Source organism: Lissotriton vulgaris, chromosome 11 (assembly GCF_964263255.1).
Source record: "Lissotriton vulgaris chromosome 11, aLisVul1.2, whole genome shotgun sequence".
Lineage (NCBI taxonomy): Eukaryota > Metazoa > Chordata > Amphibia > Caudata > Salamandridae > Lissotriton > Lissotriton vulgaris.
In genome coordinates this window covers 489,290,201-489,317,860 of record NC_141699.1, presented here as the reverse complement: position 1 = coordinate 489,317,860, position 27,660 = coordinate 489,290,201, and positions in this window count along the sequence as shown.

Sequence of the window (27,660 nt, the reverse complement as noted above, 5' to 3'; positions counted from 1 at the left end):
TGGCCTACACTCACCGAGTGTCCCTTGGGATGGTATTGTGTGATTCCTCTTGAGGTCCCTTTGGGGTCCATAGTCCGTCTACTGGTGGGTCCCTGTGAAGGCAACTCTAAATTTCAATGGGCTTCCTTGATTGCTCCAGATGTGCCCTGATGCTCCACCACTTGGGGAGCCACCTGGACCTTGCTGGTCTGCACCGAAGCATCTTTTCTCTTCCTGCGTGGGTTGCTGTTGCCAAGGCTTGTTGTATTCAATCTAAGCACCTACAACGTATTACTCAACATCCTTTATGGGACAACTCGAATCTAGCTCCTGGTCATCGTTGATGCCTCCTGGTCCTCGTGGCTGCAGAGTCAAGCTTTACCTCTTCGCACCTGAAGCACCCGAAATCGGTGGGCATTTGTCTATCATGCCCCAGGTCATGGGCAAGTGACCCGACTCTGTCCCCTCTGCTTTCAGGTTCTTCACATCCTCGATCCAGGGTTGTATCCCTCAGTACACTTTCCTTCTTCCCGGCAGCAGCACTTTGCAGCAGGTCGCCATTGAAAACAAAGACGCGACCGACACCATTTGACAACCGTGCACCCGGCTTCCCTGGGTGAGATAACTTGAGTACTCCGGTGCTCCCGTGGGCTTTGGCCCTAGAACTCCCTAAGTCTAAAGGGGTTTACTCAAAGTCCTCTCCTAAGTGTCCTTAAACTTTAAAATTCCAACCGCGACTTTCCCCATAGAAGCTAACAGAACTCGCAGCTGTTTTCTCAGGTGCACAGACATAATATTGAGTCCAAAATATCGATTGGACATAATATCGAGTTTTAAATATAGACTGGACAAAATATCGGCAGGACAGAATATAGATAACCAAAATATCGTTTTTAAGGTAAGTGAAGTTATATCAACTGTTAAAAATATAGATAGTTAAAATATCGAAGTATATAATATAGATAGTTAAAAATATCGATTTTTTAATAATATCAAATTTTTTATAGTGTATTTTTATGTTATAATATGTGTGAAAAGTGTGTATTTATGTTATAATTAATTTTAATTAATGAATTTTGTTTTTATAAGTATTGCGTAATTTAATTCTGTAGCGGGTTGTGGGTTTATAGGGGAATAGGGTGGGAAGTAATTTAATTATAATTAATTAAATATATAAATGTATTTATTGATAGTGATTTTTAATTATTTGTTAATTAATTTATATTTGTTAATTAATTTAATTCTAATGGGTAATTAATTTTTATAAATTGATTAATTGGTAATTATGTAAATTTTACTAATTTAATTTCTGTAGCGGGTTGTGGGTTTATAGGGGAATAGGGTGGGAAGTATTTATTAATAATTAATTAAATAATTACATTTATTAAAATTTATTTAATTGGAAATAATTGTTAAATCATTTTTAATTATTAAATAATTAATTGTTACTTTTTAATTAATTTGTATTAATAGGTGATCAATTGAAATAATTATTGTTAATTAGTAATGTTAATATATTAATTATTATATTATATAACATTTTTTATTATTTTCAATTACTTATTAATAGATATTCATTTTTAAATGTTTAAATAATATATGAAGTATTTACTTTCCCTAATGTTGTATTCTCTGAAGTAGGAATAGTAATTTTAACCCCTACGCTATCCAACGCTTTCCCTACTGTTGCAACCACTGGAGTGGGAATAATAATTTTAACCCCTACGCTATCCAACGCTTTCCCTACTGTTGCACCCACTGGAGTGGGAGTAGTAATTTTAACCTCTACGCTATCCAACGCTTTCCCTACTGTTGCACTCTTTGGAGTGGGAATAGTAATTTTAACCCCTACGCTATCCAACGCTTTCCCTACTGTTGCACCCACTGGAGTGGGAATAGTAATTTTTACCCCAACGCTTTCCAATGCTTTCCCTACTGTTGCACTCTTTGGAGTGGGAATAGTAATTTTTACCCTTACGCTATCCAACACTTTCCCTACTGTTGCACTCTTTGGAGTGGGAATAGTCATTTTTACCCTTACGCTGTCCAACGCTTTCCCTACTGTTGCACCCACTGGAGTGGGAATAGTAATTTTTACCCCTACGCTATCCAACGCTTTCCCTACTGTTGCACCCACTGGAGTGGGAGTAGTAATTTTAACCTCTACGCTATCCAACGCTTTCCCTACTGTTGCACTCTTTGGAGTGGGAATAGTAATTTTAACCCCTACGCTATCCAACGCTTTCCCTACTGTTGCACCCACTGGAGTGGGAATAGTAATTTTTACCCCAACGCTTTCCAATGCTTTCCCTACTGTTGCACTCTTTGGAGTGGGAATAGTAATGTTTACCCTTACGCTATCCAACGCTTTCCCTACTGTTGCACTCTTTGGAGTGGGAATAGTAATTTTTACCCTTACGCTGTCCAACGCTTTCCCTACTGTTGCACCCACTGGAGTGGGAATAGTAATTTTATCCCCTACGCTATCCAACGCTTTCCCTACTGTTGCACCCACTGGAGTGGGAATAGTAAATTTTACCTCTGCGCTAACCAACGTTTTCCCTATTGTTGCACCCACTGGAGTGGGAATAGTAATTTAAACCCCTACGCTATCCAACCCTTTCCCTACTGTTGCACTCACTGGAGTGGGAATAGTAATTTTAACCCCTACGCTATCCAACGCTTTCCCTACTGTTGCACTCTTTGGAGTGGGAATAGTAATTTTTACACTTTTGTTATTGTACGTTAATAATATCGGCTATTATTTAATTATATTTTGTTACTATATATATATGTTTTAACAAATATGAATTAAAACATTTTTTTTTTACTTTCATTAAATATTTAATTATTATAAGTTAATTTAAGTATTTTTAAGTATATTTTAGTAATTAATTTTTAATATTAATTTAATTTAACATTGTTTTTAGTAAAGTCGATTTTTTTAAAAACTATATTTTAGTAAACGATATTTTAACTCAATATTTTTGTACTTACCTGTTTGTAGATAGAAACTCAATATTTTGTCTGTTGATATTTTGTCAACGATATTCTTGATGGTCGATATTCTGTCCCTCGATATTATGTCAGTGATGCGTTATCTCACACTGCACACGTCCCCTGTGTGTCCCCTGTGTCACTACCTTGGGTGGTTCCTTGGGGTCCCAGTGATTCTACGGGCTCTAGGAAAGGTGTCTAGTCAAGTTGTGGTTCTTATACCACTTTCTTAATATGTGGTTTGGTCTACCCCTGGGGCCCATTGTATATTGTGCTATTTACTGAAGTTCTAAAGTGTTGAAATTGTGTATTTTGTTCTCTAATCTCATAAAGAGGTTAGTAGAGAGTGTTTAGTAACAAATACATATTTTTTATATATATCTTGTGTGGTTCTCCTTTCATTTGGTCATTCAAGAGGTTATAATCTGGTAAACTAAGCTGCTTTACACTCCTTCAAGACTTAGCCTGAAGGCTGCTCTCCATAGCTACCACTAGGATAGCTTTCAATAAAGGTTGTCTTTAAACCTATCATCAATAAGGGTTTTTGGACTGGTGCAAGGTGTACACTAGAACTAGTGTACCGCATATGCCAGGCCAACTTCTCACTCTATCTATCTATCTATCTATCTATCTATCTATCTATCTATCTATCTATCTATCTATCTATCTATCTATCTATCTATCTATCTATCTATCTATCTATCTATCTATCTATCTGTCTATCTATCTTTCTATTGATCGATCTATCTTTGCAATCCTATTTGTGTGTCTGTCAAAATTACCAATGTGTCTGTCTCTCTGCATCTATCTATCTATCTTTGCATATCTATCTATCTATCTATCTATCTATCTATCTATCTATCTATCTATCTATCTATCTATCTATCTATCTATCTATCTATCTATCGATCTATCTATCTATATGTCCATCTATCACTATCTTGATGGCAACAACTCTCTCTATATGTCTTTGAAAGGCTCCCTTATTACCTATCTTTTCAATGCTTCTTATCTATCTGTAATGAAGTATTACAAAAACATGACAAAAAAGCATTAGCAAAGCGGCCGCCCACCAACAGCAGATCAATTGGCTATTTTAGGTCTGGCATTATCCAAGACAATTTGATTTTACTACAATTTTGTGTGTAACATAGTTAAATATAGGGCTTTTCAGCCAGATTTCATCCAATCAGTCTGTTGCTGTGTCAGTCACATTTTTCTTTCACCAACTCCACCATGCATCTTAGAGCAGTGAGCCCGTCCCCTTCAACCACTGGCTGACTTCACCGTGAGTTACTGCATGCTTCCCTTTCCCAAGAAGCACATCAACACGCAAAGAAGTTCTCTTCAGTGCCAGACTAAAATACATTTTTGCCTTAAACTATTATTTTTGTGGATTGAGGAGGGTCCATCTGCTTCCCCAACAAAAATGTTTTGCAAAAATGACAGCAGAACAAAAGAAAAATTGCTGAAGCCGAAAGGCTGGCTACCAGCCCCAGATCTCTGGTTTTTGCCAATGCCAGTTTTTGTTTGCAAGAAATATTGCAGCGCATGCGCTATCTAGGCAAATCCTAAAAATGACAAAATAATGAAGTAATACTATCATAAAATGTGCAGTAGGGGCACCACATAATTTGCCTTTTCTTGCCGCATAATGTCTGCAACTCTGCTGCATATTTTGGCCCTCCCCTGCTGCATAATTCCATTAGCCCTGGTTATACCTAAGTTAGTAAATAAACCCTTTAGATTCACTGAAAAGCACACAAAAGTTAAAGTAGAGTTATCCATAGGTGTTCTAATAAGATGAAATCTACAGTTTTGAAATCGAAGAAAACACAATGGGCTTGATTCTCAAAGGAAACTTACACTTTTTTGTAAGTTTATGATTATTTGCTATTCGCGAAGGGAATTACGAGTAGCATCTTTGCGAATGGAGAGTCTCCGTACATAAAAAGACCCATATTTTTATGGGGGTAGACTCTGTACTAGTAAAGTTACGCCACGTAAATCCCTTTGTGAATAGCAAACAATCATAAATTTACAAAAAAGAGTATGTTTACCTTTGTGAATCAGGTTCTGACATTCACCACATATACATAAATAACCTAGGTATAACTTACACCACTATGATGCACTGTTTATGATCTCACCTATAACATCAATGATGACATCTGAATTCTGTGGCAGTGCAAATTATCCCTAGGTTTTTACAAATATCAGTGTATTTAAGTTTTAAAATAGTAGTGTTTTATTAGTAGAAGGCCTACGTATAGATGCAATGTAACCTTTGCTTTTTCAGTGAACATGTTAATATATTTACATTTATTATGCTTACTTTCCGTCAGCCCTCTTTATCCACTGGTCTGTTGTCATTCATATTTTTCTTTCACTGCTGACTACAACTTGGGATAATGGGTCAGCAGCTTCAGACATTGGCTAACTTAACAGTGAGTGATGGTATTCTGCTCTTTCACATAAAGCACATCCATGCAAAGAAATTCCCTTCAGCACCAGGGACTTCTATAACAAAGTGCGCTTTGTGAAGACTAAACTAGTTTTGCATATCCACTGTGTTTATTTGTTTGTATTGGTGAGGGCCCAACAGCTCCTCACAATTTAAGTTTTCAAAAATGGACACACAATAAAACTAGCATTGACAAGGCCGAAAGGTTTTCATTCAACACCAGATTTATTGGCTTTGCAAATGCTTGTTTCATTTATTGCTGCTGCAGATTGTTTCCTACAGCCCCAAGAGCCCCATATATGTGTCAGATGAACTTTACAAGTGCCCCTTAGACAAATAAATAATTAGTAAATAAATATCTGAACTAATGGATTTATACAGATGTCAAAAAGCTACAACACCAACCACCTGTTACATACACCAGAAAGGCATATTCAAGCAACCTGAAAGGTCCCCGTTTATGGGTTCTGCATATTACTGGCGATTTAATTAACCGTACGAATGTGGAAAGCAAAACAGACCACAAAAGTAGTGCTGGCAGCCCTGGGAGTGAGCTCTGTTCCAAAGCAAGGTCAGACATGTTCCTCTGGCCTGTGACCTGTTCCTTCTGTGCTCACGGTAATTATCTAATACTGCTCCCTGACTAGAAAATACAATTAACCAATTTGTCAGTTCAATAATCTGTCAGTCAACAGCGAGACCCTTTCAACGGGCCAGCACATGCTGCTGAGAGCCCCTTAGTCACAGCTGTCTAGCCACCGACCCAGGGAAAAACGGGATCTTTGTTAGAGCGCTTTGTTAGAAAACTAAATCCATTCAATTTCAGGTTAATGCCCTCACTTTGGGATTTGTACGCGGAACTGAATTGGTCCTGATCCCTAAATGATTAGCCCTGGGATTTCAATGAGGAAGCAGAAATTAACTATTCCTTTCTCCTCTTTCCGTATTCCTTAATTGTGTATTTAGAAGTCTGGTTACAGTACCTCCTACAGTAATATGGAAAGAGGCGGAATACGTTTGCATTTATTTGGCTTTTTCGCACAATTTCTTAAAAAGCTTCTTTTTTTCCAAAGGCTGCCTTCTGTTTTTTGATGACTTAGCTGAACGTTGGGTTCCTTTGAGTGACTTTTCTTGGCAGCTGGTGAGGTGCATGATGGAGAAAGGGCCTTTCCTTGTATAACGCAAAAGTTCATTTCACTTCCTGAGGTTTGCACTGTTTGGGCAGAATAAGAAGGCCAACCAGGTCTACACATTGGCAAACAAGTGGACACTTGAATGCCAAATGGAACAAAATCAGCAGATTATGGAGACAGAATGGCAGGATTGGAGGGTACTGGGTTTGTAAACGCCCCCCATACCCTCCCACCAAGATTAGAAACTCGATTATATAAACTGCCTGAGTGTTGCTAGTTTGTAAATAGGTGGTAATTAGCACCAAATAGGGTAGGGTTGCCATGTTATTTCGCCCCCATTCTGTTTGAATGAAACCATGCTTTAATGTAATTTCAAAAGTCAAAGTCATTTCGATGTTGTCTGTGGGAATGTTGCCTATAATTCATCCTTGCTTCTCACGTGAATCAGCACAGCATTACTTTTTGTGTGTGTTTGCACGTGTGAGCTTAAGGGTGCTCGTATGACTGCTGTGCATGTGTTTGTACTTTTTCTTTGTATGTAGGACTGCCAGATCCCTCTATTTTAGCATTACACCATAAGGCCTAATCACAATGTGATGGGCGATGAACAAGACACATGATCTAGGGTCGCCTCCAAGAAGAGCATTTGCATCCTTATATTTACGTTTTTTTCCTTCACCTTGCTTCCTTTCGTCATACCACTTTTTCTTGTTGCCCACCTCAATGCTTGCCTCCACTACCACTGCATTGCTGTAATCTGGGAACGCCTACCACTTGGCCACTTTTTCCACTCCATCAAGGGTGTACGGAGGCAGATCATGTAGTTCCTAGTAATTATCAACATCAAGGTCTTGGTCCTCCTCAGTGGATTCCTCTATATCTTGAGTAAGTCTGACTTCATATTGTGAACCACAGCAGTTATGTGGTGTCCTGTTAGTGAGGCAGTCTAAGGGTAAGAGTTTAGGGGAACGGGTGTATTCATGTGATTGTAGGCTTAATGTGTGTCTGATGTATGATATCTGGGTCATGACTATGGTATTTGCCTATTCCCTTCTATTCATTGTTTTTCTTCTCGCCCCAGCGACAGAGAACTCCGCCCCAGAAGGAAAATCCCCACCATTTTGATGGAGAATCACCCAACAGGTGTGTATAGAAAAAATCCAACCATAATGTCACTGAAAAAATCATATGAACTGTTGTAGAAGTCTCCACACCCTCACCTGAGAGGGTTGAGACTAGTTAATCCTACTAATTGGTGAAGATTTCCATCCAGAATTGGCGAATGCTATTCAGACCGAGCTCTCCACACTAGACATCATCTACGTGTGCCCAGATCTCCGCACATAGATTTCCATTAGTGAATCAGGCCTATGATGTTTTGCCAATATACATAATTGGGTTAACCTTTGAAAGTTTATGCCTCAGCTGACCATGATGCATATGTTGTGTGTACTGGGAAAACATCCACTGTTGCTGCCTTTACTGTACCTATTTGCTGAAAGATTGCCCTGCCGATGCCTGTGCTGTAATATTTAGGTGGGTGTGATTGCAATGCTGCAGCAACACTGTATGCAGAAAGCTACAGTAAAGATACTGTACCTGGGTGTGGTGTCGGGGAATCTAGTGCTGCTGCTGCAATTGCTTTGCCGGTTCTGTCTACCTGAGGGAGTCTTGCACCTCTATTGTCTGTGCTAATACTGCTTTCTTTGAGGGGAGGTTATTCACCACTGTTTCTGTTCCGCTGGTTCTATGAGTATGAGGTAAGTGTCCTCTGCTGCTCTATCTTCTGCAACTGTTCTATGTGTGTTAAAGAAAATGCTACCTTCTGTTGCCTGTGCTGTGCTTGCTCTGTCTTAAGAGTTCCACATGTTATGTTCCAGGATCTGGCACGCCCCTGACGCCTGGGGCGTGCAACGTTGAGTCATGTGACTTGCTATAATAAAGAGGGGCCCCGCACGCACGTACGCAGTCAGACGCGCGGACGGAGAGCCAAGAAGTTATTCCCAGTGTCCGTCTCAGTTATTTCTAGGGCCATGTGTCAGGCCTAGTTAGCACTAGATGCCCCTGAGTGTAGGCCCCAAGTTGTTACCCTTAAGGCTGCCACTACCCCCATCCAGGACACAACAATTGGCGACGAGGGTGGCTGCCAAATCCTCGCCTGGGGTGCGTGTGTGCCTGCTGTCCCGTGCGGCGGCCGCGAGCCCGTCCTTCGGCTCGTGGTGCTCGTGCCTCACGGCATCACACGCCCCCGCAGAGTGCGCTTGGGGTGAAGACTTCGATCCCTGGGGGATTACAGGTGAGCCGTGCTGCTTGGCGCCATCCTGCAGAGCGCATCGTCACGATCGCCCACCCGCGACGGAAGGCTGCGTGCACTACCTTCAGTGGTTTCATACCCAGCGCCGCACCTGGCCCCTCGGCCCGTGCGTGAAGCGCGCTTCTGTCCGTCTCGCATGACGAACTGGGCGGCGCCCTGCATCGTCTCACGCATCTAGCTGACGCGGCGCCTGCCTGTCTCGCTGTTGGCCTTGCTCGCCCGTGGTAAGCGCGCCGGTCGCACGCGCCTTTCCAGGCTCCCTGCGGAGGATACCACAATCTCGGAACTACCGGCTCCTGTGTGCCCGCAGTGTAGCATCCAGCAGAGGCCCACATCCGGCCCATTTGCGTACCAGCTCGGTTGGATCTCCGAATCGGCGAGGACCTAATCAGGCGCCACCAAGGCGATGGCCACGATTCCGCCCATCGAACCGTTTGTGGGGGAGGGTGCACCCTCGGCACTAGCCCCGAAATGGAAAGAGTGGGTGGACAGACTCCTAGTATTCTTCGAGGCCACGAAGGTCCACAAAGAACAAAAGCGAGCCATGGTACTCCACCTAGGTGGCAAGGACATACACTCCATCGCTCGGACCATCACAGAGGCGAACCCCAAAACGCATCACATGCTGATAAATGCCCTAAATGCCCACTTTGAACCCATGGCCAACCAGGACTATGAACGTTTTGTATTCAGACAAGCACGCCAGCTGCCGGAAGAGTCATTAGACACCTACCACACCAGACTCAAAAAGCTAGTGCTATCCTGTGGGTTCCAGGATGCAACAGAAGAAATTCGTGGTCAAATAATACAGGGCTGTGCCTCTGCTAAACTGAGGGAAAGAATACTGGAAGAGTCAGGCAAACCGCTAGCCGACATTCTAACTCTCGGCCGCACAAAAGAACTATCCAAAGCCAGAGCGGCGCACATGGAGGCTGCGCTGCAAGCAACCATCAAGGTAGAACCCGTCAATAAGCTTCAAGTCCAAACACCGCCCAAGTGGCAGAAAAAGACACCGCACACACCGAGCGGGGCATCTGGACATTCATGTGGATACTGCGGAGGCCCGCGTCACCCCGCACTCGAGTGTCCGGCGAGGGAGAAGCGCTGCTCGGGATGTGGCAAGCTAAACCATTTCGAGAAAGTGTGCCACTCGAAGAGATTCCGGAAGCCCCGCCAAGTGGTAAACACCGTGGCGGAAGGCGAGCAGAGCCACAGTGATATGGATGATGATGAGGAAGAAGAACGATCGGTGCACAAGGTACACATGATCGGCACCGCTGCCCATCGCACCAGAACGCTCCCCCAATGTTCGATCCGAGTGGCTGACCAAGACATAATGGCGGTGGTGGACACAGGAGCATCCATAAATCTCATGAGTGCCTCGCTTTACAGAATCATGGCCACGCCTCCGGCCCTAAGCCCGACTCCTATCACAGTCTTTGCATATGGGCAGGACGTCTCCCTAAAGATCCGAGGAAAATTCCGCGCGGCGATCCGCCATTGGGACAAGACCATCAACGCGAACATTTTTGTGTCAGAAGAGGGACAAGGCATGCTGCTAAGCTGCCGAGCGGCCGAAGACCTGGGTGTAGTGACGTTCGCCTTTGGGGTCCACGAGGAGTCGGTACAACAGCTCCTCATGGATTTCCCTGACATATTTGAGGGCATTGGACGCTTCAATGGCCGTGAAATACACCTACACGTTGATCCCACGGTACAGCCGGTGGCCCTGAGACACAGACGCATTGCGTTCCATCTTCGGCCCTTAGTGGAAGAGGAGCTTCGCAAACTGGAAGCGGCTGGCATCATCGAAAAGGTCTCAGGCCCCACCCCCTGGGTGTCGCCCATTGTGGTCACGAGAAAACCGAAACAGCCAGGGGCAGTCAGGATCTGCGTGGACATGCGTCTCCCCAATGCGGCCATGAAGCGAGAGCGTCACATAACCCCCACCATCGATGACCTAATTGGAGAGATGGCCGGAGCCTGCTGGTTCTCCAAACTAGATCTACGGTCGGGATATCACCAGCTGGTACTGGACAAGGAGTCGAGAAATATAACCACCTTCTCAACTCACATCGGTCTTTGACGGTACACCCGGCTTAGTTTCGGAGTTTCCAGCGCAGCGGAGGTGTTCCAAAATGTCATCCAGGAACTAATCACAGGCATACCAGGGGTGATAAACGTCAGTGACGATATAATGATCCATGCCCGCACCATCACAGAACACAATCAACGACTAACCCAGGTGTTTCGCAGGCTGAGAGAAGCGGGACTCATGCTCCATAGAGAGAAGTGTGAGTTCCTACGAACAAAAATAGGATTCTTTGGATATGTCTTTTCCGAAGAAGGAGTTAACCCGGATCCAGACAAAGTCAAAGACATTAAAGATGCACCACCCCCCACCACCGTCACCGAAATTCGCAGTTTCCTTGGCATGGTCAATTATTGCGGGAGGTTCATCAGGGATCTTGCCAACCTTACACTCCCCCTGCGTGATCTCACAAAAGACTCCACACCATGGACCTGGGGACCGGCACAAGAAAAGGCCTTCCAAGACATCAAGGCATCCCTCTCGAGCAACACAACACTCGCATTCTTTGACCCCCGGAACTCCACTCTCATAGCGGTAGATGCTGGGCCGGCCGGACTCGGAGCCGTCCTCATGCAGAAGCAAAGGGACGAAATGGACTGGGTGCCGATTGCTTTTGCAAGTCGTTCCCTTACAGACACGGAGCAGCGGTACTCCCAAATCGAAAAAGAAACCATTGCCATCCACTGGGGGTGCCGGCACTTTCATTTATACGTGTATGGCAAGCCGTTCACGGTGGTGACTGACCACAAACCATTAGTGGCCCTGTTCTCGGGGACCTCGACAAAACCGCCGCCCCGCATCGAGAAATGGATGCTTCAACTGCAGGAGTACAACTGCAACATTGAATACCAGCCAGGGGCAAAGAACCCGGCGGACTACCTTTCACGTCACCCTAGGCCAGCCACCCCGGAAGAAATGGAGGAGGCAGAAGAAACGGAAGCCTACGTCAAATGGGTGATCGCGCGGTCATGTCCGCGACCCCTCTCCGTAGCTGACGTTGCGAATGCCACGGCGCAGGATGCGTGCTTGCAAAGGGCCAAAGAGGCTCTCCGAACAGCAAACTGGCACCGGGCCAAGGAGAGCTGGAAGGCGCTCACGTCAGAAGTCCAGAAGGTCATGGAGAGCCTGCATCATGTCAGGGAAGAGCTAAATGAGGACGCCACTGGATGCCTGCTGAGAGGACATCGTCTAGTAATACCCGCTGCGTTGACTGATCAGGTGGTACAGCTGGCACATGTGGGTCACCAGGGAATGGTCAAAACCAAAGCACGTCAAAGAACAAAAGTGTGGTTCCCCCTAATGGACGAGATGGTGGAAAAGGCGGTGAGGTCATGCACAGCATGCCAAGTTACTGGAGATGCCCCTCGTGAAGCTCCGATCATAGTGGAACCCCGGCCACAACAGCCATGGGAAAGAGTCAGCATGGACTTTGGTAGTCTCCCAAACACTTTAGTAATGATCGATGACCATTCCAAATACCAGGAAGTAGAAATAATAAACAGCACAAATGCCGAGAACGTTATCCCCAAAATAGAGAAGATTGTTGCCACTCATGGAGCAATGCGTGAACTCCGCACAGACAATGGGCCCCCATTTCAAGGACAAGAACTGGCCACCTATCTGTCCTCCCTCGGCACCCGACATCGGCGCATCACCCCTCGCTGGCCCCAGGCTAACGGGGAGGCAGAGCGTTTTATGAGAACCCTAAACAAGGTCATTCGTATTGCCCATGACAAAGGCCAATCAGTGGAGATGGCCATCTTCACGTTCCTCCGCAGCTACCGACAGACTCCACATTCAACCACAGGAGTAGCCCCAGCACATGTCCTCCTGGGGAGGGTGGTGACTGACTCCATCCCTCACCATCCAAGGTGGACACCCGAGGGGACAAATGAAGATCAAATTGCACAGAAAAGAAAAGCCACATTTGATCAAATCAGCAAGAAAAGAAGGGCTGTAATGGCACAATTCAACAGAGGTGATTTAGTGCTGCTTCGAAACAGGGTGACCAGTGGAAAGTTCAGGTTGAACTATGAAAAGGGACCATGGCGAGTGATTGGCGTGAAAGGCACCCTCATCATAGCAGCCCGGGGACTGGAAACAGTAACAAGAAATATATCCCATTTCAAACGATTCCATCCTGAACCAACATTATCCGATCCCCCAATGTTCAATGATAGGACTGAGACCGCAATCAGCTCTTCACACCAGGAAGCAGCACCCAGTCACGAGGTCACACAGAGAAGCGGTGTGAGAGCGGCAGACAGTGAGGAGCCGACTGCAAATTCTGGGACCCTGGAAGACATGCGACATCCGGAGGCAGCAGACAGGGAGGCGCCGATGACTGATCCAATCATGGAGAAGAACATCCTGAGTCAGAGGGAGTCGCAACACGGACTGAGAAGAAATCCCACACCTTCCTGTCGGCTACGCGACTATTTCACGTAAGACTGTTCACAAAAGTGAGAGTGATGTCAGTAATCATGCCCCACTAGTGTGGAAGAACGTTACGAGCCGAATGTGCCAAAGTGAGATATCATGACAGACTGTTTGACAATGTTTGTTTATGTTGTTGTTGTTTTCCTCATGTTTTAGGAGGAATGTTATGTTCCAGGATCTGGCACGCCCCTGACGCCTGGGGCGTGCAACGTTGAGTCATGTGACTTGCTATAATAAAGAGGGGCCCCGCACGCACGTACGCAGTCAGACGCACGGACGGAGAGCCAAGAAGTTATTCCCAGTGTCCGTCTCAGTTATTTCTAGGGCCATGTGTCAGGCCTAGTTAGCACTAGATGCCCCTGAGTGTAGGCCCCAAGTTGTTACCCTTAAGGCTGCCACTACCCCCATCCAGGACACAACACCACATGCACTGTACTGCCTGTATTGTGCAGTGCTTGGTGTGAGACAGTTGTTGACCGTTGGGGTCATCGGAGCCCAATTTTTGGTTACTGGCACTTATTTGTCCGTAACAGAAGTTTACCGGCAGCAAGAGAGGGAAAAATACACAAAGCCGCAAAACAGAGGAAGCAAAAGACGGAAAACTGTCACAAAGGTAGGAAGCAAGAAGCTGCAAAAGTAAAATAAAAGCGCTATGAGAGTCTGGTAGTGGATTAAAGAGGCATGAGGTGAATTTAAGATCGTGCAGCTTTGATATCCGGTGCACCAATTTTTAATAACATCAGCCGTGGGTTTCTGACTATAGTTTTGGGCACTGGCAATCATTCTTTCACAAATGAAGCACTGGTGTTGCATGTCAAGAAAGGGTTGTAATTATTCCCAATGTTTTACATTTTCTGAGTAGTTGCTCTTGCGACCTGTGCTGTACTTATTTTATAATCATGAAGGCATTTTGCTTTGTGGCTGGTGATCTGTAATAATTGTGTGTGTAAAGGAAAGCTAAACACGCCGAACTCAGCGCCCTTCTGAAGAAACCCACAGCTGACCCCACCGAACTCAAAACTACCGCCCTATCTCGCTCCTTCCATTCCCGGCCAAAGTCATCGAGAAAGCGGTCAACAACCAGCTCGCCGCATTCCTCGAAACCAACAAATCCCTCGACTCCTCACAATCCGGCTTCCGAGCCAAACACAGCACTGAAACCGCCCTCATCGCTGCAACAGACGACATTCGAACTCTACTGGACAATGGAGACACAGTCGCCCTCATCCTCCTCGACCTCTCCGCAGCCTTCGACACAGTCTGCCATAGCACCCTTCTACAGCGCCTCAGAAACGTCGGAATCCAAGGAAAAGCACTGGAATGGATCACCTCGTTCCTCACCGGAAGAACCCAGAGAGTCCGCCTTCCACCATTCAAGTCAGAGGCCTCTGAAGTCATCTGCGGTGTACCACAAGGATCTTCACTCAGCCCCACCCTCTTCAACTTATACATGAGCCCCCTCGCGACCATCGCACGCCAACACAACCTCAACATCATCTCCTACGCAGATAACACTCAACTGATCCTATCTCTCACCAGAGACCCTAACACTGCCAAACCCAACCTGCATGAAGGAATGAAAGAAGTTGCCGAATGGATGAAGCACAGCCGTCTGAAACTGAACTCAGACAAAACAGAAGTCCTCATCCTAGGCACCTCCCCCTCCGCCTGGGATGACTCTTGGTGGCCGGAGGCCCTTGGAAAAGCACCCATCCCGACGGACCACGCACGGAACCTGGGAGTCATCCTAGATTCCTCACTCTCGATGAACAGACAAGTCAACGCCGTTTCTTCATCCTGCTTCAACATTCTTCGTATGCTCAAAAAAACATTTCGTTGGATCCCCACCGAAACTAGAAAAACAGTCACCCACGCACTGGTCACGAGCCGCCTGGACTACGGAAACACCCTATACGCCGGTACCACCGCAAAACTCCTGAAAAAACTCCAACGCATCCAGAACGCTTCAGCCAGGCTCATATTAGACATCCCGCGTAAAGAACACATCTCTGGGCACCTGAAAAACCTCCTCTGGCTCCCCATCAATAAGAGGATTACTTTCCGTCTTCTAACCCACGCACACAAAGCACTTTACGAAATTGGACCCGAATGCCTCAACACACGACTGTCCTTCTACACCCCTTCCCGCCAGCTACGTTCCTCAAACCAAGCCCTTGCCACTGTACCTCGCATCAACAAAACCACCATGGGAGGGAGATCCTTCTCCTACCTGGCAGCTAAAACCTGGAACTCACTTCCCACTCACCTTCGCCTTACTCAGAACCACCTAGCATTCAGAAAGCAACTTAAAACATGGATATTCGAGAAGTAATTCCCCTCCCTTCTTCAAGCGCCTTGAGACCCTCTGGGTATGTAGCGCGCTATATAAATCTCTTGACTTGACTTGACTTGACTAATGTTGCCCTTCATCCTGAACCCGTACATTGAACGTTGAACAGGAGGTTGATTCTATCCAAATACCTCTACTCCCTCCCCCATTTGTTATTTCCCGTACATTGTACATCAGAAAGGACTGACCTACTGTTGCATATGCAAGACATGTTATTCTGGCATGGGTGCATTTACGAACCAACATTTGGGCCAACCAACTAGTGCACAATGTTGTTTTGGCACTGGTCATTTGATGCAAATGTAACTGTTGCTCTCGCCTGATGCAGGGTTTGTGCAGACTTACACAGGCAGTGTTTTATATCTGACTTTCCGACCTGATGAAAACGACAATAATCCTACCATTCTGACCCAGGACAATTTCATGGAATATTTTACTGCATTTGTGGAAGTTTAAGTTTAAGAGTTTTTCCAGAATATTTATGTATGGTTCCCAGAACTCTATCTACGAAGGCACCTGTATCTGTAAAATTAATGCCTATAAAGTGCATAGTCCGAATTGTTTTTTTTGTGTATGTATATCAAAACTCATTAGTGCATTTCGAGATAGGAACGAAAATGACTCATCACGGAAAGCCGGGAAGTCAATGAATTGCAATTAAAAAGAAAATCAGAGCAAAATGAGAAAACCATTATATTATTACAGAACAAAAATACAAGCAACCGAATAAATTAACGCAAGTACATATTAGAATAATTTTGCAGGCACAAACAAATGTGCACCATGTAGGATTTCTATATGTTTTGACAAAAAACTAATTACCACACTCTTTCAGAGGAAACGTCCTATCTCCTTTCCCGGTGAGAAAGCTGAGTTCAGCAAACTCTCTTTTCCTGGTGCGTGCCACAAAAAAACCTCAAGAAAACAAGGGGGGGGTCCCCATGGAGTTGCTCTTGTCTCACTGCCTATTGACAGCTGTGTTTAACCTGTCACCTCTCATGACCTCGGCGGTTTTCTCCTGGGAAAAGCAGTGTTATTGTTGTTTTAGCCACTCCTACCTAAGAAAACAAAAATAAAGATCTCGAGCAATTGTATTGATAAGGCCGAAATGCAAGCCGGGCTTTTACCTTTATTTTCCCTGTTCTGCCCCACTTTAGTTGTACTTCAAATGAAGTTATATTAAAGGCGTACTTTATAACAGTTGTGCCGCACAGGGTATATGATATATATAATATATGAGCAAATATAAATAGCATTATACAAAAGTGCAGATAATGTTATTAACTAATTGTGAAGTCTAAATTGCTAGTTACATTATCATTACCTACTTTCAAACTGATTAACACCACAGTTAAAAAAAAACACGAGTCTGAAAACTTGCAAAGCTGGACTCTGAGCCTTCCTCACACTGTCATCACAGCTGTCCCCTGAGACATAATCTCAGTTTCCTTTAGGCACTCGCACACTGGAGAGGAGTACTTTGACATACATCCTCCCCTCTCAAACAGCTACAGGCTCTCGAAGGGGAAGTCTGACAATCTGAGGCTCTACAGACCCTCTGCACCATTCAGGGGCTTTTTTAAATGCGACCTCAACCTACAGAAAGGAAACCCAAACAAAACAAAATGGACCGCATAATCCACCACCTCAGCCAGAGACCACCCATTCATGTGTATAAACTTGGCTCTGGCTGGGCGGGCTGCAGATGCTCGAGTAAAACTCGAGGCTTAAGTAAAGCCATAGGTCACAGGCTACAAAGTACAGTGAGTCTTGGAACCAGTGACACTGCTCTAGGGTTCCCTCGCCTGTTGATACCCTCCCTTGAGCCACTTTTACCTCATGTAACTTATCGTCTGCTTTTGTAATTTGTTCATTTGTAATTTTCTGTTCCTATTGTGAAGCGCTCTGACGCCTTCGGGTAAAGTCTGCGCTATATAAAAACGCATAAATAAATAAAATAAATAAAAAGTGGCGTAGGAAGAGGGGTGCATGTAGTGCATGTAGTGTCCTCCGACCGGGTAGCCGTGCAGTCTACCCGCGCTCGGAGGACTGCGTCTAGCGCCGGCGTGTGCCGTCACTCGCCGGCTATCAAATTAAGAGGCGTGGCCCGGCTCCGGCAGTCGGGACCACGCGAGTGATAACTGAAGCAGAGTCCCGTGTATAATTGCTGCTGCGGCGCTAATTGTAGCCATGTGCGCACCGCATATCACAGTGCAGTAGATGCGGGCCGCCCCGGCTATCATCACTGATGGGGGCGACAAAATGGCACTGAGGGGGGTGACAAATGGCAAAAATATGTGTTACTATTTTTTTCCCCTTATTTTAACAATTTTAATGTGGGCGGGGAGATGACAAAAAATTTCCTGCACAGGGTACCACCTGACCTTGCTACGCTACTGCCTTGAGCAGCAGCCTAAATCCTCCCCCCTTCTCCCATATAGTCTAGCTGATCCAAACGACAGCTGAGCTAAGAAACACATGTTTATTTACCTTCAACAATGTGAGCTTCCGATGCTGTACTGTAAGAGCCTGGAATCTGTTGCTAGGCACTTTTTAATCAATTTATTAGGCAAAGTTAATATAAAGTAAGGGTATGGCACATCCTCTTCTGCTCCCAACATTCCCAGTGCTTCTCATCGGCACAGTATCGTGTTTCCCCCTACTGGTTCATGCATCTACCCTCAGTGAGTGGTAAAGAGACCCGAGAAAATAGTGAGCAGCATAGCCGGCGCAATTACGTTTTATTCTCTATGGAAGAAAGACAATTCTCCTGAAACACATCTAGAGATACACAACACTGGCTGCCACAACAATGGTGAAAACAATAGACTTTTCATTGAAATTAGTGTTATCATGAGCTGCATTTATTAGAATGCCTCTGAGTGAACTGGGTGTTGGGATGGAAGTCAGTATATGTAAAAGATACCTTTTTTACATATACTTACAAGGTGTGGTAAAGAAAACCATGCATGGTAAAGGCATCAGTGTTGTAAAGGCTGTGTTGAAAGGCGTATGGTAACTGCTGATGGAGGGTTCCGTTCTACCATCTAAAATCACCAGAGAGGAGAGTTCTAACGGCCTTGGTAAGATGAAGGTCTGATGTAGGCCCTGCTTGATAGAAATCTGAAAACATGCTAAAATGACTAGCTGTCACCATTAGTAAATAAAGGCCCAGGGCCCACTATGCATAGGCTTACAAACATGTTTCTGTGCATTGAAATAAACAAGGTGAAATTAGGCCTTCAAGAGATTAGTCAGCTTCACTGTCAGCTCCCAGACCAACACCCACACCCACACACACACACTCAGACTGGTACACATGGTATAGCTTCCTGAAAACATTGCTAAAAGTAATATTTTGAAACATAGCTTGCTCAAGTACAAACAGCAACCTCTGGCAATACTCTGCTCCTATCATAAGGTCTAGCACGTGCAGATATGAAGAAATGTACGTGACCAACTGTCTCTGTTTAGAAATGTACGTGACAAACTGTCCCTTTTAGAAATATACAAAATGTTCGCTTTTCAGAAGTGTCCGAAACAAAATGTTCTGTACAGATGTCCTTCCGGTGTCCTAGAACACTCGCTGTTAAACCGCCTGCACTGAATAGGCGTAGGCTAAGTGTCACCAGAGAAACCTTAGTTCCTCAATTTGAGGTATATCAGACCCAACCGTCAAATCTGAAGTCAGTCAAGTCAAGAGGTATGTTTATTATGACCATAGTCATTTAAACAGGTGCAAGAGGCAGTATCAAAAAATAAAATATTCACATCAAGACATTTAAAACATTATAACATTAAAATTAATCCAATATAAGTTAAAACTCTTACACGCACTTCTTCCTTTGCCGACAACCATAAAATTGCATTTAAATTAGCATTCTGCATTTATGAATAAAACCCATTCAACTCCCTTCAGCTAGACTAATTTCATTAAATTAAAATACATTAGAATCTACATATTATTCCCGGTTTCTTAGATCACTCAGTACTACTTTTATGTATTTCCCAAGAGCTATCGCAATATCGATGGTAGGGATTTCAGTTAATAAGTTAGCTGCCTGCGCTCTAGAGCTTATAGCATATTTTAGGAACACGGGTCGTAACCACCGTTTCCGCTGTTCCAGTAATGACAGGCAATCGAGAAGGATGTGTACCAGGTCTCCTTTGCACCCCAAATTACACTTACAACACCCATTTTGATCTAACAATTTCATTTTCAGATCTTTATTTGTTACCAATGGGTTTATACCAACCCGCAGCCTTAAGATCTCATGCCTGAGGCCGCGGTTGGGTAGGATGTCTAGGTAAGGGAACCAATTTTCATTTATCCAAGCGCTCATCATATGTGTTATTGATTTCTTTTTTGCTAAATATTCCATATCGGTCATTCTCGATATTTCCTTCCCCTTTAATTTCAACTCACTCCTAGTACAGAGGAGTTGATGTGTTTCCTGGTTCACCTCTACCTTTAATCTTTTGCAGATTTGGGTAACTCTTTCACTACACATTTTTGCCCATTTTAGATTACTCGATAGAATTTCCTTCTTGCACCATTGTGCTACTTTTTGTCCCTCTGGGTCTTCCAGTCGTTTCCAAAGTCTGAGTATTGCCATTTGAGTTAGTATCTCCCAGGACTTTGTGCCTATTTCCCTTCTTATGGCTTGCACCATAGCAGATTGTGGGAGAGAGAGTAGTCCTTTGAGGCATTTTCCCTCCACCAAGTCCCAGGCTCCCTTACCGCTCAAATAAAGGATTTCTGCCCCGTACAGAACTTGGGGGGGTATCATTGCCTCAAAGGCCCTTAGCATTGGTCGGTGTGACATCTCTCCATAATCCCTATTAAACATTTTTAAGCCGCATATCAATGTGTGTGCTTTGGCTTTTTGTGTATCCAAATGCGTATCCCATTTTAATCTCTTGTCAAACCATATACCTAGGTAGCGATACTCATTAACCGTCTCCAGTTTAAGCTCACCTAGGTACCAGTTAAATCTGCTTATTTTTTTCCCAAAGCAAAGGACTTTAGTTTTGTCTAGGTTGACAGTTAGGAATTTACTAGCACAGAATGCGTTGAAGGCATTAAGCTTTCTTTGGAGGCCTATCTCTGTCTGGTCTACTATAACCAAATCGTCAGCATATAATAGGCAGGACACCTTGTTTCCGTCCATTCTAGGGCTTGCGCTACCCTCGACCTCTAGATGGGCCGGGAGGTCTGACAGGAATATAGAGAATAACTGAGGCGCTAACACGCAACCCTGTCTTAAACCGTTGTCTATGGGTATTTTTTGCGTTAAAAAGAGCCCACCGTATTCTTGATGACTTGCGCCCAGTTCTCATTGTGTAATTCCTTTATTATTGACAGAAGGTCACTGGGAATATTTACTTTCAGTAGTGTTTCCCATAGGCATGTACGATCAACTGAATCAAATGCTGCTCGGAAGTCAACGAAACAACAGCATAACTTGCCATTTTGTTCCGTTGACTTCTTCGCCATCGCCCACAGTGCAATACCATGGTCTATTGTGGAGTGTCCTTCCCTGAATCCTCCCTGTTCCATAGGGACGATCTGGAGCTCTTTTACCCATATGTTAAGTTGATTCAGTACAATTTTAGAAAAAACTTTCTCTCCTATATCTAGGAGGTTAATCAGGCGATAGTTTTGTGGTGCCTCCATGCTTCCTTTCTTATGGATGGGCCTAATTATTGCACCCTTCCAGTTAGGTGGCATTTTGCCTTCTGTTAATATTATACTAAACATCTGTGCAAAAAATCTTGCCCACCAATTTACGTCTGACTTTAATATTATTGCTGGAAGATTGTCGGGACCTGCTGCACGGGTTAGTTTCAGCTCTCTTATTGTGTCTTCAACTTGTTTTACGTTAAATTTAGCTTTAAGGTCTGCTGATATTTCCTGCCATTTATGTGTCGCTACCTGGGTTATAGGGGCTCTTGCCCCATACAATTCCCTAATATACTTCTCCCATGCGGCCTCACTAACTACACATTTTAGTTCCCCATCAGAAGGGCTATAGGCTGCCTTTACCAATTTCCAAAATTGTCTGAGGTTTTTTTCCTCAATCGCTTCCAACAGATTTGACCAACATTTCTCTTTAAATGACCTTTTAGCGTCATTTACCATTTTTTTATAAACTCTTTTTAATCGGATTATGTGGTCCTGTCTCTCCTGGATGAAGTTCTTTTTTTGTCTTCTTTGTGCTGCCCGAATCTCCCGTTTTTTGGATTGGCACTCCGCTGAAAACCATTTTACTCTACTGGGTGGTTTCCCACTAAAATTTTTGACCTTTTTCAGTTCTATTCTTAAACACCGGACTACTTCCTCTAATTTTCCTATGAACCAGTTCAAGGTTTTATTCTCTAGATTTTCCGGCTCAATTTTAATTTGCATAGCTGACAGTTTTGCCTGATATTCCTCCGTGAGTCGTGTCGTCACACGTCTGGGGTACTCAACCTCCTGGGGGATCACTTTATCTCTGGGTAAGCTTCTTCCCCCCTGTATTGTTAGGTGTAGAAGGTTATGGTCACTAATCTCTTTTTGTTCCAACTTAAATTCCCGTACTTGGGGGAAGTTCCAGGCTTGTAAAAACATGTAATCAATTGGGCAGTTCTGAGAGCCTATTTTAAAGGTTTTCCCTGCTGGGCAGTCATACTTCATTCTTCCATTCAAGCATTGAAAGCCCCTGCCTCCTAGAAAATAAACCAGATCTGATTCCTGTTTCGATATCTCCCCCACTGGGAAGCTTGCTGGGTTTATTCCAAACACCTCTAACATTTCTCTGTTCCAAGTATCTGCCTTTTTTGGGTTTAGTTTATGATTGAAATCCCCCATTATTATCACAGTATCCAATACGTATTTTTCTAATACAAATTCTACATCTTCTTTAAACAGCTTCATCTCATTCTCGTACTCTACACCATTATCCCACTGCATGTATACATTCATTACAGTCAACATTTTATACTTATTTTCCACTGTCAATAATTCTATTCTGCTAGTCAGAACCCATTTACATTTCATTTTTATCGGTGTTACTTCTCTGAGCACTTTTGTTGACACCAAAGTCATTAATCCCCCCGACGGGCGACCAAAGTTTTTTTTCTTAGCTGGGCGGTTTAGTTGTAGGTATCCTTCGTTGATCGGGGTTTCGTCGCATGTCCAGGTCTCTTGAAGGCAGGCAATGTCGACTTTATTTACTATGTCCTTTATAGTTTCTCTCTTTTTCTCATTGCCTAGCCCATTCACATTCCATGTTAGGAGACCTAGACTTTGCGACACCCCCTCATCCTATTCTACCTCACTCATGCCACCCTCTTCTCCCTCAGCCTCCGTATGACTCTCGTTTAGATCGAACCTTGGGCTACTACATTGTGACCAATTACCCCATGGGTCTTCATTTCCTGTGTTGTCTATTTCTATGTTCAGACAGCTTTGGTTTCCTTCCTCATCTTTATATAATTTCACCTGTCTTCTCCCTAAACCTGCATGATACTTTAAGAAGGTAATGTCAGTGGGGGCTTTTACTTCCCTCTCCGGAATTATCCTTATTCCCAGGTAGTTTATTTCCCTGGTGGCTTTTAGGATTGCCATTTTTACCATGACTGAGTGCAATGACACTTTTGTTATTTCTTTACCATTTCTGGTCTCAACGAAACCAATTTGCCGAAGATCGCTTGTACTGATCCCACATAGGCTACTACATTCTGCGAAGACTTTCAAAATCTGTGCTCTATTCAGGGGATTCCTTTTCCTATTCGTACTCCTATTCGTACTTCCCCTTTTCCCCGACTGCATGTGGTCCAAATACACCCATTTATTTTTCTCTCTCTCTTGTGCTTTTTTGGGAGTTTCATATTGGTGCTGTCTAGCCTTTGGTCTCTCTGTCCGCAGCCCATTGTTTCCCGTTTTTGGAATTACCTGGTCTTGTGGGCTTTCGACTCTATGACCCCTATTTGGTTGTCCTGAGGCTATTCTTACTTTCTGTTTCGTAATACAGGGTGTTAATGGTTTCTCTTTTGTGACCTTTGATCTCCAGTTTTTTCTTGGGTTTATCGGGGTCGTTCTTAGGTTACACTCCCCTTGCCTTGGTCTATTTGGTACGTATATCGGGGCTGATGCGTTAAGGTCTGCCTGTGCCTCCCTCCCTGCTTTCCTCCCTTTTCTCTTTACTTTTGAGGTTTGCTCTCGCTTCTTTCTAACCCTACTCTTAAGGGGGGCCGCTGTATACACCCCCCGTCTTTTTATCAGCATTGGGCGTCTGGAGATATATACATTTTCTGATGCTTCCGCATAGTCATTTGTTAGCTTTTGGGTTATTGGTTGTGGGGATCCTGCTGGGCTTCCCGCGGATGCCTCAACCAGTTCAATCTCTACACTTTCATCAGACGGTTGTTCAGTGACTGTTGGGCTTAGCATCCTTGGCATTTGGTTCTTTATCCCTGCTAATTCCTCTTCGATCTTTTTTAGGTACGATTTCTGAGCTTTCAGCACACCATTATTTGAGAGAGTTACTTCAAGGGTTCCTTGTAGTGTCTTTTGTAACATCAATATCAGGTCCACCAATGAGGAAGTGGGTGTTACGGAACACTCCGGATCCTGTGTGTGGTCTCTGTCTGGGTTTGTATGATGACCTGTCCTTGTGGGTTCTTGCTGTGGAAGAGAATTTTGGGTGCCTTGTTGTTGTGGGGATTGGGCTGGCTCACCGCCCCAAATAAGGCTCTGGCTCTGTATTTCATTTCCCCTTGGTTCCTCATTTCCCAGTGACTGTAATGAGAATAGTTTTGGGGATGATGAGAGACGGGGAGCTGACATGTGGATATTTTAACTCTGGAGCGTCAGGTTTATTAATACAGAATCCTCCATTCCTGCTTCTATATCGGGATTCACCACTGCTGCTCCTATCTTTCCTTCTCCCTCCGCGCCATGTTCTTCCATATCTTCCTCGGGGTCCAGACTTATTACTGGCTCTATAGATTTGTAGTGTTTCCCTACAAAATCCTTTATCGCTTTGGAAGTTAGCGTATTGTCTTTCTGTTTGGAATTTGTTTGAATACAGTCCCTTTTAGCCTGTTTGGCATTTTTAATTGCCCTTTTAACTTTTCTTTTCTTGCGTCGCCCTTTATTATTCTCCGTAATTGAGGCCTGGCTTTCTTGGCTCTCTTCCAATGATATTGAGCCCTCTAATATTTTACTCTTCTCTGGGCTATCTTCTTTACGCTCGATTTGCCCTTTTTTCGGTCCCATTTCTTGGTTTGGTTACCTAATGTGTAGTGCTTCTATTTGTCGTTTCGTGTGGTTGTTTCTTAATTTTAAAAGTTTAAAAAGGAATAACTGTAACTTTACACTTACCTCTGTTGTGCCTTATACCCACCGGCTTGCCTGCCTGCCGCCCCTGTTGTCCTTCTCTTGCTATATCTTCTGGCTTTTTCCTCGCCTTGTTCTCCTTGTACTGTTTCCTCTCTCGTTTTGGTTTCAGAGTTTAACAGTTTTTAACAGTTTTCACTGGGGTCCCCCCCCCCCTACAGCAGTGCCTCTGTTGATTTCTTAGGTCTTCCTATTCTCCAGACTGGGCACCCTGTCTGCTTGTGCTTCCGTGGGGGTTGGGGGCCGCTAAACAGTCGGTCGGCACACACGAGTGCTGAGTTCTGTGTTTACTGCACAGCCAGGGGTAACTGGTACCCGGTTCCCGGCTTACTATGGCGTCCTGGGGTGCTCTCCCAAACTGCACCCTGCGCTGCCCCACTCCCCGCTCTGCTCGTCCTGGGTGCAGGGTACTGTTTTTCACCCCCGCTAATGGCTTCCAGTTTGCTTCTCGTCTGTCCGCAGTCCTACTCCGCCCCCCTCCCTGTACTACGCGTTAAACACGCGCCGCGTGGCTAGGGGGGCTGGAGCGGCGGAAAGGAGTTACTAAGCTCACCGGTGATGGCTTGTTAGCACTATCGGTGTCCTTGTTTGGCGTCCTCTTCCAGGCGAGCCGGCACTCTCCTCCTGCGCTCTACAGTCCGCTTGGTCCGTGGTCCGTGGTCCGTGATCCGCGATCGACTGATTAGGTCTGGCAGGGCAAGGCTAGGCAGGGCTAGGCGACAACAGAGTCTCCTATCACGTTTCTAGCTGATTCAGGCCGGAATTAAGCAATCATAATCAGACCGTAAGATCATAAGGTCTAGCACGTGCAGATATGAAGAAATGTACGTGACCAACTGTCTCTGTTTAGAAATGTACGTGACAAACTGTCCCTTTTAGAAATATACAAAATGTTCGCTTTTCAGAAGTGTCCGAAACAAAATGTTCTGTACAGATGTCCTTCCGGTGTCCTAGAACACTCGTGGTTAAACCGCCTGCACTGAATAGGCGTAGGCTAAGTGTCACCAGAGAAACCTTAGTTCCTCAATTTGAGGTATATCAGACCCAACCGTCAAATCTGAAGTCAGAACTTTCCTGCGGATGCCAAGCATGAGCGTGGTCTGTTCTCCGGCTAGCCGTACCTATCTGACTTGGGACACCGACGCCTTTCTCAGGTTGTGGATTTCCCAGGGCAGATAGCCCTTCACTCTCTCTTTTAGATCTCTGACCCTTTAAGTATCTCTTGATGTACCTAGAGTCTTGTATGATAGGATTTTCAGGCATTAGGGGATTGATCTCACTCCTAGATACCACCAGACTCTGAATGTAATAGCAAAATGTTCTATTCTTAGCTAAATTCTACCTGCACCTTCTTTGCCTTGGCCCCATAGTTCTGGGCCCTGATAGAAATGTACAATCTGCAAAGCTAGACCCGCCTTAGATGGTGTGCCCTTTGCACTAGGGTTCCACACCCATGTACTCTGTAGCGTTGGAGCTTTGATCATCTGCGATAAGTGCTGTTAGTACATTGTCATTTCAGCATTGCATTGAGATATTTTGAGCATTTGTCATCTATCTGTAACTCCAGACAGAGTGAAGTCTGGACCTTATATGGGAAATTGCATTTTAGCATGTAACTGTTGCACGTTTATTTTTCTGCCTGTCAATTGAAAATAAAATGCCACTCCAACTTCAAAGTATGGTATCTTACGTCTGTATTCCTTCTCCCTCTCAGAGAAATGCTGTGTTGGTGAGGTGTGATTTGTAACCACACCCAAAGTGGTGACCACTGACCGAAAGGGTCAGGATTTTCCCTTTCACACGTGGCGCCCAACGTGTTCATCGTACCTGGTCCATTCTGAGGAGGAATTCGGTGGTCTTCCACGAGCCGCCTTGGGGGGTCCCGCCGCAGCCTCTTGCATACCATTGGTGAGTCAAGGAATGTTTTATTTTTTCCCCTTGAGTCCCGGTGTTGGCTACTTGGCTATGTGCGGCCCCCGTGTGGCTGGCTCTGGGTTAGACTCCTGACCCCCCCCCCCCGCAGAATTGCATATGGTCACGATTCAAGAACCCTCTGTGTCTCTCAGTGGTCACATTTTCCAACTTTTCATGTCGATTGCTCTACGCCTTATTTTTTTTTCATACATATCTGTTCTTAACAGGTGCTGTTGTGGCTTGTGGTTTGTCGGTGTCAGGCACTTCTCTCTGCCGGTTCCAGTCCGGAGAGAGAAGGTTTGTGGTTCTTTTTCGCTGTCAACTACCCCCAGGTTCATGATCCCTCTCGACAGTTCAAGTCTGTGAGCTGGGTGTGGTCTGGACTGTGCGGGTCCTGATTCGGTTTCAAGTCCCACCCTACCCCTTTTGTGTGGGCAGGGTTGCGATCCCTCTCCCAGTTCGAGTCTGGGGAGCTGGGTGTTCCCTGGGGTTATCCAGGGTCGGAGTTTCTCCACTAGGGGTCTTGTTGACACATGCGTAATACATTGTGAATACTGCACTCTGCTTGCAAGCATATGTGAACGTCCTATCTCTCT